Here is a 16,556-nt window from a genome sequence, read left to right as displayed (position 1 = left end):
TAGCATACATTTTCAATTATTATATTGTCAGAATATAAATTATATATGGTGATGTTAGTTACCTCTCATTTCTCTACCTTCTCAAAAATATCCTGGATATTTTTCTTGTCTAGTTTTCCACATGCTTAGTAGAAATAGCTAATCTAATTAAAAAGTGAGAATTCCATTCATGTTGTTAATTATTTTTTCTCTTATTCTAATTTATATAGACTTAAATTTTGTAATAGTTCCATTAAAGAAACTGGAATTCTTTTTCATTATCTCGTCTTATTTGAGTTGCATAATAGTTTCAAATTCATCTTCACATAGATCTTGTTTGAATATAGGAGGAATAGTTATTTTTATATATTCTGTACATAGGAACTTTACTGAATTATAATAATGCAGTCTTAAATACAAAGACAAATAATGATCAGACACAAAATAAATCTTTCAAAATGGAAGAGTAGAACAAAATAAGCATAAAAGAAACGATAGCACTGGAGCTAACACAGATAATTCCAGGAAAAGTTCACATAAAAACAATACTAATCAGAAGCCTTAGAGAGATTAGAAAAAATATTTCATAAATAAAACAAAAACAGAATGCCAGGGAAAAGGGGAAAATAAGTAAAAGAAGAGTTCTTGGACTTTAAAATAACTTCTCAGTTAAGCAGTTCAAGAACAGCATTGAAAGATGATTTCAAGGAAGTCTCCCACTTTTATGTTAACCTAGTAACATTCTTTATTTTGGAAGGAAGGGGTTTTGTTGGTGTTACATCTTTATATCTGGCATTTTGTTTTCTAATCCTAGTTTACCTACCAAAATAGGCAAAGCAACTTTTCGGTATTATTGTATGCCAAATAGGTTCTGCTTTGTTTTGATTTACTATATGAAATCTCCTTAGTTCTGACTTTGGCTTCACACTGCATACTTTTCCCTCATATCCTTGTTCAAGTATATAATGTATTGTAGTACGAAGTATCTATTTATATCTCTCTTTCACTATTAAGCTGGGAATTCGTAGAGAATAAACACTACCTGCTTAGACTCTTTCACACACCTTCTGAAGAGAGCACCCCACACGTAGTGGGACACTAAGGATTGACGTTGAATAAAAATTCAGTTTCACAAATGTTACCTTACCCTGTAGCAGGCACAACACTATAAATTATATAGAATCCCAGGTAAGACCCAGTCCATGATACCTTTTTTTTTTTTTTTGAGAGAGAGAGAGAGAGAGAGAGAGAGAAAGTGATAGAGCAAACACAGGCAGGGGGAAGGGGAGAGGAAGGAGAAGCAGACTCCCCACTAAGCAGGGAACCCAGTGCAGGGCTTGTTCCCAGGACCCTGGGATCATAACCCAAGCAGAAGGCAGACACTCAACCAACTGAGCCACCGAGGTGTCCCCATGATACTTTCAAAGTAACTGAAAGTGGAGAAGATGAAAAAGAAAATTAACAAGCTACAAACTCAAACTGGGTTTCTTCTTCTGAACCACAGAACTGTTGATATTTTGGGCCAAATAATTTCTTATTGTAGGGAAATGCACTGTATATTTTAAAATGCTGAGTGTTGTTTCTGGCCTCCACGCACCACAAGATTCCCCACAATTGAGAGAGCCTAAAATGTCACCAGGCATTGCCAAATGTTCCCTGATGGGGAAAAACATGCCTGACTGAGAACCACCAAGTTAATGTAAGACATGTTCAGTAAAGTTATATAAGCAAAGTACTTTGGGTATTCAAAATAAGGAGAGACATGTCTAGTTGGAAAATCAGGAATGTTTTCATGAATAAATTGTTTAAGATGAAACATTATTAGTACTATGTCCAAGCATGCTTGAAATTTTGGCTAAAATATCCATCCCTTGAGCTCTGGACAAGTTTGATTTGTTAATTTGAGCATGAGTGTTAGCAAAGGGTATTTATAAAGCTAAAGGGAAATTATGCTATGAATATTTTCTGATATATAAATATCAAAGAAATAATGTTATTCTTTGGCTGATCATGTGTGTATGTGTGTTTAAAACAAGCTCTGGCTAATTTTACTAAAGAAAAATTTTACATGATTTACTTTTCACCAGTCTGTTCTGGAAGCTTCTAATGTTCTCAGAATCACCTCGATCAATAGCCAATATCATACTCTGTAGTATTTCCCACACACTGTGTCCAATTCAATATTATTGACACCATGGTGGTAGATACTAGCTTTGGCCAACGTGACATGGTATTCTATTTCAGATTTCTTCAAGGCTGGGCAGTTGTTGGCAAAGATGACCAGTTTGACTTAGCCATCTCTGATCATTTTCAGAGTCTGCTTGTACCTTACCACATGCTTTCCACTTTTCATGATGATATGGAACCTAGAGTTAATCGATTCCAGGGAATTTTTTGTCTTCTTTGCAGCCACCATCTTCCTGCCTTGGGTGCAGGATGGCCCCAACCAAGAGCAGCTGTCAAAATGGTTGAGAGAAAGGAAGGAAAGAAGCTGTTTCTTTGTATATTTTCCAAGTAAATCTTTAGATTTGCAGTTTTTTTGCTCTCATCTTTAAAATGTAATTTGGTAATATTGTATATTTTCTTGATAAAATTCCTGTTTCATTGTATAATGACAATCTTAATTTCTAGTGGTTTTTTTTTTTTGCTTTACTGTCCATTTTGTTATTACAGTAAAGTAAGCATTTCTTTAGTTAGACATTGTTTGATATTTTTTCCCACCTTCATGATTTCATCATTACTTATTTTTTATTATGTAAGGTTTTTCTTTTGTAAATAGTATATTTTGATGTTGTTCTTCCTTTAATCTATTCTTAGAGTCTTTTATTTCTTTTTAAAGATTTTATTTATTTATTTGTCAGAGAGAGAGAGAGAGAGTGAGCTCAGGCAGACAGAGTAGCTGGCAGAGGCAGAGGGAGAAGCAGGTTCCCTGACTAGCAAGGAGCCTGATGTGGGACTCGATCCCAGGATGCTGGGATCATGACCTGAGCCAACAACAGCCACTTAACTGACTAAGCCACCCAGACATCCCTCTGAGAGTCTTTCTTTTTTTTTCTTTTTAAGATTTTATTTATTTACTTGACAGACAGTGATCACAAGTAGGTAGAGAGGCAGGCGGAGAGAGAGAGAGAAAGGAAAGCAGGATCCATGCTGAGCAGAGAGCCCGATGCAGGGTTTCATCTCAGGATCCTGGGATAATGAACCTGAGACAAAGGCAGAGACTTTAACCCACTGAGCCAGCCAGGCGCCCCTGAGAGTCTTTTAATAGGCTATATTAGAGCGTTTATATTTAACTATCTTAAAATATTTACATATTAAATAGTGATAACTTCAGACTTATTTCACCATCTGAATTTTATATAGAGAGAAACTATAGTGGTAACAGAATGGACCAGACTCTCTGAGTTCTAGCTATGTGACTTTAAGCAAATTATTTAGATCATTTGCATTGCCAGTGTCATAATCTATAAAATGACATACTTATGATGCTTGTTGCCTGACACCATTGCAAGAATTAAATGTGAAAACACATCTAATACACTTACAATGCTGCTTAATTTTACTTTATGCAGTCAATGACTTTATTTGTATATGTAATTTTATACTTTCCATACTATGCTTTCTTTACATTTTTCCTTTCCTATTCTTCCATTGGATTAATCTTAGATAGTATGTCTTATTCTTGTCCCTACCAATTTCAGTTTTACAGGGCCATTTATATTCTTCTGTGCTTACTTTTTTTTTTTAAGATTTTATTTATTTATTTGACAGAGAGAGAGAGAGAGAGAGAGATCACAAGTAGGCAGAGAGACAGGCAGAGAGAGAGGGGAATCGGGCTCCCTGCTGAGCAGAGAGCCCGATGCAGGACTTGATCCCAGAACCCCAAGATCATGACCCGAGCGGAAGGCAGCGGCTTAACCCACTGAGCCACCCAGGTGCTCTTCTGTGGTTACTTTTAACTTCTAAAATTTACTTAAAGTTTGATCTATAGCTTTGATTTCCACACAATCAATACAAAGACTATAAGATTATTTAGTCACATATTTTCCAATATTTTCTTGCATCCCACTTCTTCCAGGACTTAAAATCTTTCTTCCTGAGGGAGGAGCCTGTCAGGGAAAAATTCTCTCAGTTTTTGTTTATCTGAAATTCTCTTCATATGACCCTCATTCTTGAGAGATTAGCTGGACAGAGAATTATAGGTTGACAGTTACTCTCCACATTGTAAAGATATTGCATAATCTTGATCCTTATTGTTTTTATTGAGCTATCTATAGTTAGTCTAATTACAGTTCTTTTTTATGTAATGTCTTCTCAATTTTTATTGTATTTTACATATTCTCTTTGATTTAATATTCTGAAGTTTTAATAAAACATGTCTAAACGTGGATTATTTATTCTTTATGGAGCTTATGCTTCTTGAAAATGAAGACATTTAATTCTGAAAATTCTCAACTATGTTGTGTTCAAACTATGTTGTTACTTTCCATATTGTCTCCTGTCAAACTCCTCTCAAATGTGTATTGGGCATTCATTCAGTCTATTCCCTCTGTCTCTGAACTTCTCTTCCATATTTCTGTCTCACTGTTTCTGGACAGGGCTGCATTCCACTGGATTTTGCTGGAGCGTGCTGCGTTCCAGATGATTTTCTCCAATTTATCTCTCAATTCTCTGGTTCACTCTTTAGTTCTTAATAATTTTCCCCAAACTCTTTTATTATGATATTTCGATAGACCTCCTTCTGTGAGATTTTCTTGTGATCCAATGATGGAATGTCTCTTTAGAATGTTTTCATGTTTGCTGTATTAAGTAGTCACAGATTTGGAATCAATTTTTATCTTAATTATTGAAACATGAGTTTCTCTATCTTGTAGTTATTGGTAACTTAGAGTCTAATATTCAAAGACTTGAGCTCAGGTTTCTAAGTTTTCCTTTTTCTTTTTTTCCATCCAGAATCTAGCCAGGGAGAAGCTTCATTGCTGTTCAATTGCTTCACATGTCAGTGTATAGTTTTCATTCTACTTTAACTTTTCACCGAGGTTTCAATTCTCTTAGGGCTCCAGCTATACGTATCAATCTTTTTTTCAACTTCTTACATGAATGAACTAATGTTTGGTCATTAAAATCCAAGCACTAGGTACACTGAGTCTGACACTCAATGCTTTTATCTATTGTGCCCTATGGTTTCCAGAGATTCAGCCCATGAACTTACCACTTTTCATTTTTACCACCTGGGGATTTTTATTCCATTTTGTTAGTTCAGTCACATATTTCATTTATTGTTGTTTTAAATCCAGCATCTCTAGTTGTTCATAGCGGGAGGAATTTTATACTACTTTCACCCACCATTTTACCAGAATTGGATGGGCTACCACTGTCTATCAATTCTAAAAATTTGTATATGGAATGCTCACCATGGACAAGCTATCATAGGAAAGTACAAAAATATTTTCAAAGAGCTTTTTTTTTTAAGATTGTATTTATTTATTTGACAGACAGAGATCACAAGTAGGCAAAGAGGCAGCCAGAGAGAGAGGAAGAAAAGAAAAGCAGGCTCCCTGCTGAGCAGAAAGTCCGATGTGGGGCCCGATCCCAGGACCCTGGAATCATGACCTGAGCTGAAGGCAGGGACCTAACCCACTGAGCCACCCAGGCACCCTTCAAAGAGCTTTTCATTCAAACTTCTGTTGATGGAAATGGCAACAGGATTCCTCCATTTTTAAGTGGTAGGAAAGCAGAGGGTTACTTAGTTTATTAAAAACATTCAGCTAACCTTACGGCAGAAACCCAGACATTTCTTCTGGCTTCACTTCTAGGACTTTCCGATTTCAAAGAGCAAAGATGAACATCTAGGTCATAATAATAAAACAAATCAAATATTGTGGTTCTAGAGATGTTACTAAGAAAAGAATTATGAGTAAAACATAAAGATGGTGAAATTATATTAAAGCTAGAGTTATTGACAGGTTCTTTGAAAACTCTAGAATAAAAAGAAAGTAAGTTTTCATAGCCATTGAAATTCTGAGGTTCTCAATAATAATAATTTTTGATATTTATCATGCTGCATTCATATGTACCACCCAAACATGAAATTTCCAATACAGTATGCATGAATTCATTGATAAAATACCTTAAAGCAGAATATATTTCAGTATTAGTTGCTAAATGGTTTTGCCAAAGAAATTGATCAGTTAACACTTCATGTCAAGTGCTAGGTATTATCATGTAATTTCAAATTCCAGTCTAAAACTCTACCAATATTTTTAAAATGGGATAAAAAAAAATTCAACGTTTATATTTTTTAAAGGCATTTGCTTCCTCTCTGTCTTTTCCTTCCTAAAATGAAGTGAAACTTAAGGCTTGAAATCCTAAATTATTTTCGTCATAGCTTTTTATAGATATGCCAGTCACAAGTAATATCTGAATACAAATTGTAATGAACAAATGGGTATGTTGTCAGGAAGCAGAAATAAAGTAACTGCATGAAGGAGCAAATGTAATTTAAAAATTCATTTATTGAGGAGTAAAAAGCTTATTAAAATCAAAAATTATAGTCACCATGGTTTAAGTCTTAAATCCATAAATTTCAGATGTGTTTTATGGCTTAGCTATTCTTCTAAGAGATGAGAACCATAAAGAGCTTTCAGACAGCCTCTCTTACTGCAGGCTCATCATATTCTTAATTGCTTTCTCTAAAAAAATGAAACTGATCTATAAGTTAATAAGCAGATAGGATAATTTCTAATTTAGATCCCTAATTCCAAGCCCGCCTCAAAACTGAGCAAAGAAAAATATGCTCAGAGGGCATGATGGATCAGCAGATGGTGCTTACTTTAGCCTTGACTCTTGGGGCTGCAACACTGCGAACTAAGTCACAGATCAAAACCCAATCTCTGCATACTTCTTGGGTTTCTCTTTGACTTTGGCAAAGTGCTAAAATGCTTCTTGATAATCAAACATATCTTTTAAGGAAGCTGGGACAGGATTCTGAGTATAGTAACCCCTTATTTTCTCTAGAAATATGGAGTTTGTAAAGGATTTCTGCAGAGGTCTGATAATCGATCCTAAGTAAATTGATGCTCTAAAAAGCAAAATGACTTTCCCAACTACAAACAACTAATTAATTTCAAACAAGAATAAAACTCAGATTTTTTTTTTCTATATACCATGGGCTTCCTCATATACCAAAAATGTAGGATTAATAATTGAATACTATTTCTTTTGTCACACTCTCTCTACTTCCTTAAAATCAGTACTATATATAATTCCCTCTGGAATATATGACCAAAAAAAAAAAAAAAGAAAGAAAAAGAAAGAAAGAAAGAAAGAAAGGAAAAAGTGGGACTCAACACTTTACAAAAAAAAACTAATGAGTTCCAGTTCTGGTATAGTTACATTAGCTGCCAATAGCTCAACCCTACTGTTGATAAGAGTTATAAGATCTAGGCAAAATAAACAAACAAAAACAACTCTGGACTATGGAAGGGAGTCTTGGTATGGAGAAGCAACACCATGGGGGAGTTTTCAGGGTTTCTTTGTTTATTTGTTTTCCCTTAGAATTATTGGAAAATAAACCACAACTTCAGGTTGATATAGTGTGGAAGTTCCAACAACTTTTTTCTGGCCACAGGAAACAAAAAAAGAAGAAAAATAGAAAGAAAGAAAAGAAGTAGGGGGATATAGGCATATGGCAGAGATCTAGGGAAAGAATTGCTAATTCTGGTAATAAATTCTCATAAGTCCCAGCCCAACTAAGGACTGACTCAACCAGTGGAGTAAAGTTTTAAGAAACTGTTCTTTGACTTGAGCCACCATTCTCAGAAAATAAGATAAAATTTGTAATCTATATATAATTGAATTGATTGACCATTAAAAGGAGAGTAAAATTGTTTTCCAAAGAATTATAGCAGAATCCACAGTATAAAAATGAAGGATTCACAATTTTCCTGACATGATCCAAAATTAATTAACATACACAGAATTAGGAAATTGTGAACTATTCTAAGGGCAAGGCAATCAACAGATGTCAGCCTAAAATGACACAGATGTTGAAATGATATGATAAGATTTTAAAGTAGCTATTATACTGTGCTTTATGGGATAAAGAAAATAAATTAGAAAAGATAGGAAATTTCAGTAAAGAAATAGAAAACAACAAAGAAATTTTAGACCTAGCAGAATGGAAATGAGAGAGGAAAATGTCAGTGAACTTGAACATAGATCAACAGAAATTACCAATTTGAAGAAGAGAAAAAATAAGATTGGAAAAAATGAGTAAGTTCTCAGAGACCCTTGGGACAATCTAAAAAGGCTTAACATATGCATAATTGGTGTCCAGAAGGAAAAGAGGATTAAGGAGAGAAAAAAAAAATATTTAAAGAAATGACAAAGCCCTTACATTTTTAGAAAAAGAATATATATACACACACACACATACATTTACAGACTCAATAAGGTCCATAAATCCCACGCAAGACAAACACAAAGAAACCCATGTGAATAGAAATTATAATCAAGCTAACAAGCAAAGATAGTGAGAATATCTTGGAAACAGAGAAAAATGACACATTACATATAAGATAACAATTTAAATTTCTGCAGAGTTCTTGGTACCATATGGATGAATTAACTTAAAATGAATTGCACCAAAGTACAGAAGCTAAAACTATCAAACTCTCAGGAAAAAAAAAATATATATATATATATATATATGTGTGTGTGTGTGTGTGTGTGTGTGTGAACTTTGTATCTTATTAAGCACAGTTTTGTGTTTTTGGTTTTTGGGGGGTTTTTTAGAGATGACAACTAAAACACAACTAACCATAGGGGAAAAAAAGATAAATTGGGCTTCATTAAAGTTTTAAAAATTTTGTACTTAATTTTTTTGAAGATTTTATTTTTAAGTAATCGCTACAACCGACATGGCGCTCAAGCACACAACACTGAGGTTAAGAGGTGCACAATCCTCCAACTGAGCCAGCCAAGCACCCCATAGAAATTTCTTGTACTTTTAAAAACACTGTCAAGAAAATGAAAAGACAACCAACACAGTAGAAGAATATGCTAGCAAATTATATATCTCATATGGGACTAAGCAGCCAGAATATATAAAGGGCTCATACAGAAAAAAGGCAAATATATATATTTTTTTAATGGCCAGGCAAAGGATTCAAATATATATATATATATATATATATATATCCAAGAAGATACACAAATGATCAATAAGCACAAGAAAAGATGTCAAAAGTCATTGGTCATTAGGAAAGTACTAATCAAAATCACAAGGCAATACCACCTCACAGTAGAGGTGGTATTAGAATCAAAAAGTAGAATGGTTAGAATCAAAAGGTAAGATAATAACAAATGTTGGCAAGTATAGGGAAAAGTCAGAACCCTTGTTCATTGCTGATAAGAATGTAAAATAGTATAGCTGCTTTAGAAAACAGTGTGACATTTTCTCAAAACTTAAATATAGAGTTACCATTTGATCCAAGAATTTCAATCCTATGTATATACCCAACAGAAATTTAAACATATGTCCACAGAAGAATCTATATATGAATGTTCTTTGCAGCATTATTCATAAGGGCCAAAAGGTGGAAAGAATCCAAATGTCCATCAACTGGTGAATGGATAAACACAATAAGGCATATCTCTACAATGGAGTATTATGTGGCCATAAAAAGGAGTGAAGTGATAATATTGCTACCATATTCATAAACTTTGAAAACATTATGTGAAGTCAAAGAAGCCAATCACAAGGACTATATATGCTACAATTCCATATATATTATATGTTCAGAATAGAGAAATCTATGGGGACAGAGAGCAGATTGTGGTTTCCTATAATAGAGGAGTTGGAGGGTTAGGGAATGATAGCTAAAGAGTACAGTTTCTTTTGGGAATAATAAAAATATCCTGAAATCGGTCATGATGATAGCTGTGCAGCTCTGTTAATATATTAAAAACTATTGAAAAAAAAACCTATTGAACTTTACAATTGACATGGTGACATATGATATTTGAGTTATCTCCCCATAAAACTGTTACCAAAATAATAATAATAATAATAATAATAATAATATGTTAAGACCAGTTAGGGATTATCCCAGAAAAATAACATTGGTATAACATTCAAAAATCAAACAACAGAGTGATTAGGTAAAATAGGAGATTCTAGTCCTCAAACGCCCACAGAAACACCAATTGTAAAAGATGCGAATAACTTTATGGGAGCATAGGAGTCTGGCTGATAGGTTCTAGCTCTCGTGTAGGAAAAAATCCAAGAGTAGATGCATTAAAGAGAGTAAGAAGAACAGTTTTACTATAACTTTGTCACCTCTTATGTGTGGGAGAGGGAGAGAGGGAGACAAGCAAGGAATGAGAATTATGGTATCTGAGGACATCTATTTCTGCCTCTAGTAATGGAATGTATGGAGACAATTCAGAATAAATAACAGCTCGATAGAAGATGATGTATTGTGGATACAGTAAGAGTGGATCTGTCCATCTGGAACTATAGATAGAACTTCCAGGTAGAGACATCTATGAGGCAGTCAAATATAAAGGTCTGCACTTCAGAGTTTTCTGCTAGAGCTGGAAGCATTTAGTTTGTGGATGATAGTTGAAGTCAAAAGACAGGGTACTGTACCCAGGGCCCCTTTAATGAACAAGGCAAGGGCTAAAGATGGGCTCCCAGGAACACTGATATTGAAGGGGTTAGTATTAAAAAAAAAAAAATCCAGAGAAAAGTAAGGAGATTCTGAAAGGCAAGAAGAAAGCCAGAAGAGAAGTAAGGATATTACAGAAGCTAGAAGGGAAACACAATGAGAAGATGCAGCAGCCATTTTCCAATGTCAATTTGGGATCATCACATTTCAGAGGAAGTAACCAAAATGTTTCTTCTAGAGAAGAGAAAACCACAAGACAGAAGCAGAAATAAATGCAAAGTTGGTTTTCTGATATCCACAGACTAATGATACATAAAATGGAATAGTTTTTGTGTGGGTGGGGAGTTCAAAAGTCAGAAGTAGAACCAATGTGTAGAAGGTTCAGAAAAAAAGATCTCAGCTTAACTTAGGGGAAAAAAAAATTCTGCATTTTGCTAGAAATATCCAAACAAAAAGTGGACTGCCCCAGTGGGGTTGTTAGTACTAGAATGCTTTTGTCACATGTCAGAGGATCAGAACTCCAGAAAGATGCCATATATCTATCACCATTATCCAGAAGTGCTTACTAAACAGTGAATTGATAACATGTAATTGCTAATATTTAGCCATATTTACCCAATAAAAGTGATAATTTTATTTAGTGCAGTCAGGTATTTACTAGATGAAAAAATGATAGAATAAATAAATAAATAAATAAATAAATAAATAATGAATATTGGACTAGGAAGTCTTTTTAATTTTCAGTGAACAGAAATGTAGATGCTTTTAAAAAAATCAGTTCTATAAACACTAAGAATTTCCTGAAAATAACACAAATTGACTGTGCCAGAGGAAATATGTTCCTTTCCACCTTCCCATAGATATTTCTTAAAGGGGTCCAAAAGCAATATTTTAGTTAAGTATTATGTATACACTTATTTGAATAATTTTGAGTAAAGGTACTCAGCAATATTGCATTGAAAGTCCATTTTATAGACTGAACAGCAAAATGCTATTTTATGATTGTTGTTATTATTGTTATCGATAACACCAAAAAAGGAAAAAAAAAAGTCTTGTAATAAACATACCTCTGAATCAAGAAGTTCAATAGGGAATTTATTTATTTATTTATTTATTTTTTTTTTTAAATTTATTTTATTTTGAAAGAAAATATCTTATTTAACAATCCGGCTTTGATGATTCAATTTCTGTTGGCTTTTATCATCCATTTGTAAGGATCTTAAGCTCCTTAGAAGGAAAGAAATTGCTAGTTGTTGATTTTTTTTAATGATTCCAAGTTACTATGAGTATAATTTCCTCATGTTGTTGCTTGGGAGTCATAAATGTCACCACAAGCGCAAGTTTTTGTTCTTATTTTGATTTCTATTGACTAAGCCTTTCCCTTTTCAGCCACTTAGTGTCACCCTATCACAACCAAATTATAGTCTAAATTATAAAGATAAAGTGCTCCTTTCCTCAGCCACAGTGGAATGCAGACTCCGTGGAGCATAAATTGTTCCCTAGGGCATGCAGTAGTCAATCTTTCATTTTCTTTCACATTCCTCATTCTAGAGAATTTCTGGCAAAATTACACGATAGGAAAATGAATATTTTGCTTCTTTGACATTTTGGTACATTTTGTACATTTATAGTCTAAATTATTTTCATCCTGTTAGGAATCTGATTAATTATTAGCCTGCCTAACTTCTGAATCAAAGCTAATTAAACACATGATTAATTATTAATAAGATGCTAAGTACATGTAGCCATTTTCTGGATCTAGATGTTAATAATCACAAACAATTCAGTTGACATTTTCTCCAGCCAGAGTCATCTCTAGATGAGATACTGATCATGGTGTTGTCTTGCTCAAAAATCTTCTAAGCAGTTATATTTCCTGAAGGTAAAAATTTGACTAGTCTCTTTAATATTTAAGGCCTCCATGATCTGGCCCCACATCCTGGTTCTAGCCCTACTGGAGTCTCTGGTTGTCAATCCCCAACTGTATCTTACCCAATCTTGACTACAAAAATCTGTCCACTCTGTTATTTCTACTGAGATACCCTGTACTATTTACCTCTATGCATACTTCCCAATCTATCTCCAATATTGTCTTTTCCATGAAATCTGCTATAAATTGGACATGATTTTTCAAACACAAAACATCCAAAGTCAGAAAGGTTTTATTGTTCTTGGATTAATATTTTATAAGTGTGGAGAAGTGTTTCCTATAATCCATATCCTCTATAGCATATTGCTTTTCATGTCTCATTGTCTATACCTGAGTCACATACTAATCATTAATGAGATTAATGAGTGGATGTCACAAATTGTCCAGCCATCCATGGGGATGGGACAGGAATGAAAAGTTCAATAAAGCCAGTGTTACAAGGAGGGAGGCAAAGATTTGGGGTAGACAGTCATTGTTTTCAGCTCTTTCCAATGTGAAAATAATTGCTATGTCTATAAATTCCAAGAGCATTTTCTTTAGACAGTTACCAAAGAAACCTGTTCCAATCAGCCTGTGTTACAGATGAGAAATAGACTAGAAACTTCATCTCTTTATCCCGGTTATCTAGTACACATTGGGTACCAAGGAAGTTCTTTGGAAGTAAATCTTATGTAAGTGACCATTGCTGATTTTCCTAAATAACAGGATGATAACTGTACCCATGTTTAGAAGGCAATAACTAGAGGTTAAAAGAAGAAGAGCATTTGTGTATAAATACTGCTGGTGCTTACAGTTGTCTATTCTATCTCTTTTACTTCCTAGCTGTGTGAACTTTGGCAAGTTACATAAGCTCCATAGCTTTACTTTTTCATGTGTAAAATGGAATGATTTTACATGAAAATACTTTATTTTTTAAGTGAATCAATGTTTGTAAATTGCTTAGGCCTGTGGCAGAGACTTAGTAACTAGTAGCTATAGTTAGGAATCTCCATGGATCACAAAGTTAGGGCTATTTTGGTCAGTGCAGGGTATCAAAATAAAATAAATTCCCTAGAACATGTATCCTTTTTATAAACAAAATCAAGCTAATTTCCACATAGATAACTGGGGCTAGCAAGACACATTTGACTTTTACCAACTGTCATGGCAACAACAAAGTGAGCAAAACTGATAAACTCTGAATTTTCCTATTACCTTTTCTGGATTTAAAATAACACAACATTTCAAACTATTTTTTGATAATTCTTTTAAAAGAGGCATTGTCTCCAATCCTTATGTGAAAAGAGAGAAAACCAAGCACCCCAAAATGAAGGTAGGGAGGTAAGTAATATGAGACACTGTTACCATCTGGATCCCAAGACTAGACCTTTTGCCCACTTGCTTGTATTCACTAAACTTTGTCTTACATTTTTCCTTTAACTCTTCTTTCTGGCTTACCTGTTAACACAAGCAAATGAAACCCAAAACCATGCCTCAGATGATGGCGACTGCCCTAACCAGACCTCCACCATCCCAGACCACCCAGAACCTCTGAGATAAACCTCTGACTTCCATCTGCACATAGACTGTGAAGGGACCCCCTGGACTGCCTTTACCTCAGCAATTGCCTTTACTTCATTATAATATTAAAATAAAACCTCCACCCAAGAAGGAGACTCAGCCTCATTTATATAACATACAACCTAGTACAGGCATGTTTCCTTAAGATGCTTGTGGACCTAACACCTGCCTCTACCGAGGATGACAAGACTTCACTATCTAAATACTCAAAACCCTAAATAAAAGGTACCCATTCAGCCTCTCAGAAGAGTCACAACTTTGGAAGCTACTCTGTGTGGTCTCCTTATTTGCTGCAAATAAAGTTGTTTTTTTTTTTTTTTTTTTTTTTTTTTTTTGGTGTGACTACTCCATCTAGGATCTGTGACTCACCAAGGAGCAAACTCACAGTCCAGTTACAATTTGAAAGGAAAACAAAGACTATTCCTCATGCATTCACAAAGTTTTGAGCAATGTTTTTTAAAAATCAAATTTGGAAGTTAGAGTCCTAAACTTTTAATATCTGACAAGAAAAAAAAATTCCACTGAAGTTGGTGAAAGAAACTGAGATGTACAGTTTAATATCTATCACATTACATTTACAAAGCAATAAACTCACCTATTTAGCAACTGCAATGTTTATCCAATTGTTTTTAAAACACGACCAGAATTTGCAATATTCAAGAATTCAATAATGTTACCGGTTAATAAAACAACTCTTACTCACATCTAACCTAAGCATGGTTTGTCAATTATTACCATAAACAGTGGCACTTACAGCAAATGTTTAACTCCAAGTTATGTCAAAGCACTTTTCAGAGTGATATAATTTGTGTTAAATCTGCAAAGGACTATATTTAATGGTCCATTTCAGACATGGCCTCTTAGTTGCTGGTACAATCTAATAATGAATGTAGAACAAACCAATGTCAAGTTTTTTTCCATTCAAAAAGCTGTGGAGACATTATCTCTCCAAGTTGAACTTAGATTCATGCAACAACAGGGCATTTATAGAAATTCTGATTTTCTTTTCCCCCTCTGCATTTTTTTTTTCCTGGCTAATACCTTTTTATAGTCATGTGACCCTAGCTTGGTCAGTTAAATTCCCGCAAAAACGCCTTTTGGTTTGTGCTTATTTTTTTTCCCACCTCTCCTACAATCTGGAGGGTGCCTTCACTGTCGAAGAATGTCTGTTCCCTCTCCTCCCACAAGTAGCTTGCTCTCAGGTCAGCCAGCCGTTTGGGACTAAGCTGGCTCATTCATTACTTAATCAACCATTTAGCTCATTTATTTAACACATATGTATTGTGTGCTTACCATGTGAAAGGTGCTGTTGTTTAGGTACTAGGGAGACAGAGCGAACAAAACAGCAATAGGCAAATTTCCCTTCCTGTAAGCAGAAAGAGTTATGGATCCCCAGTAAAAGAAAGACCTGATATAGCTCTCTCTCACTTTTCTTTTTTTTTTTTTTTATATAGCTCTCTTGATATAAAAGATGTGATTTTTGTGGCCCCACCCCACCGCCAAGTACTTTCTGTAATCCAGGCGCTACCAGCTCTTCTTGTCCAAGCATACTTCTTGCAGAACTTTCTAGAAGGTGTCCAAATTACAAAGAAATGCAAAAACCTCCATAGTTCAGGATTTTAAAGGAACAAAGGAAATACACAAACTAACAAATCTCTAGCCAAACCACATCAGAGACAATAAATCTGTGGTAAAAACTCCCTGGGCTGCTTGAAAAGCAAGCAAGGCCCTGCATTCCTTACCAGAAATAAGGAACCCAGGGCCCAATCCAGTTGGTACCAGCTCTCGGAGAACAGCCGTAGACCTTCCTCTGTCCACAGTTAACTTCTGCTTTATTACAATGTTAAAGTCTCTGCCCTAGGAGGAGCACACACTTCATTAATATAACATAGGTCGCACGTAAAGGCACGTTTTCTAAGTAAGTCCAGACAACCTTGTGTCTGCTTTACATGTGATGACAAAGCTCTCCTTTCTGAATATTTTATCCTAACCCTAAATAAATGGACCCCACTCACCCCTACTCAAAAAGACATGCCTTTGGAAAGTATCCTCAGGATCTCCTTTTCTGCCGCAAATCAAGTTCCCTTTGTGTGACAACTCTTCCATGGTGTAGTCTCTACCTGTAACCACCACTCAGTGAACTCATGTTAGTTCCATTACATTTGCTCACGATGGTTTCTCTTCAGGTGAGGGAGAGAACCAATAGCATGACAAATAGGCCTTTCCAAAAATTCTTCGGGAAACATAAATTACAGAAAGAGTAGAAAGGGAGTGCTGGCTGTGGATGAGGTTGTCATAGTATCGGATACAGTGGTCAGGGAAAGCCTCAATAAAAATGTGGCATTTGAGCCAAGAGTTTAAGGAGGTGAGAAAGGAAGCCATATGGGCAAATGAGAGACATTCCTTAAAGACTG

This window comes from Mustela putorius, unplaced genomic scaffold, assembly GCF_011764305.1.
Source record: "Mustela putorius furo isolate JIRA1106 unplaced genomic scaffold, ASM1176430v1.1 tig00003834_pilon_pilon_pilon, whole genome shotgun sequence".
NCBI lineage: Eukaryota > Metazoa > Chordata > Mammalia > Carnivora > Mustelidae > Mustela > Mustela putorius.
Note: the sequence above shows the minus strand (reverse complement) of the source record.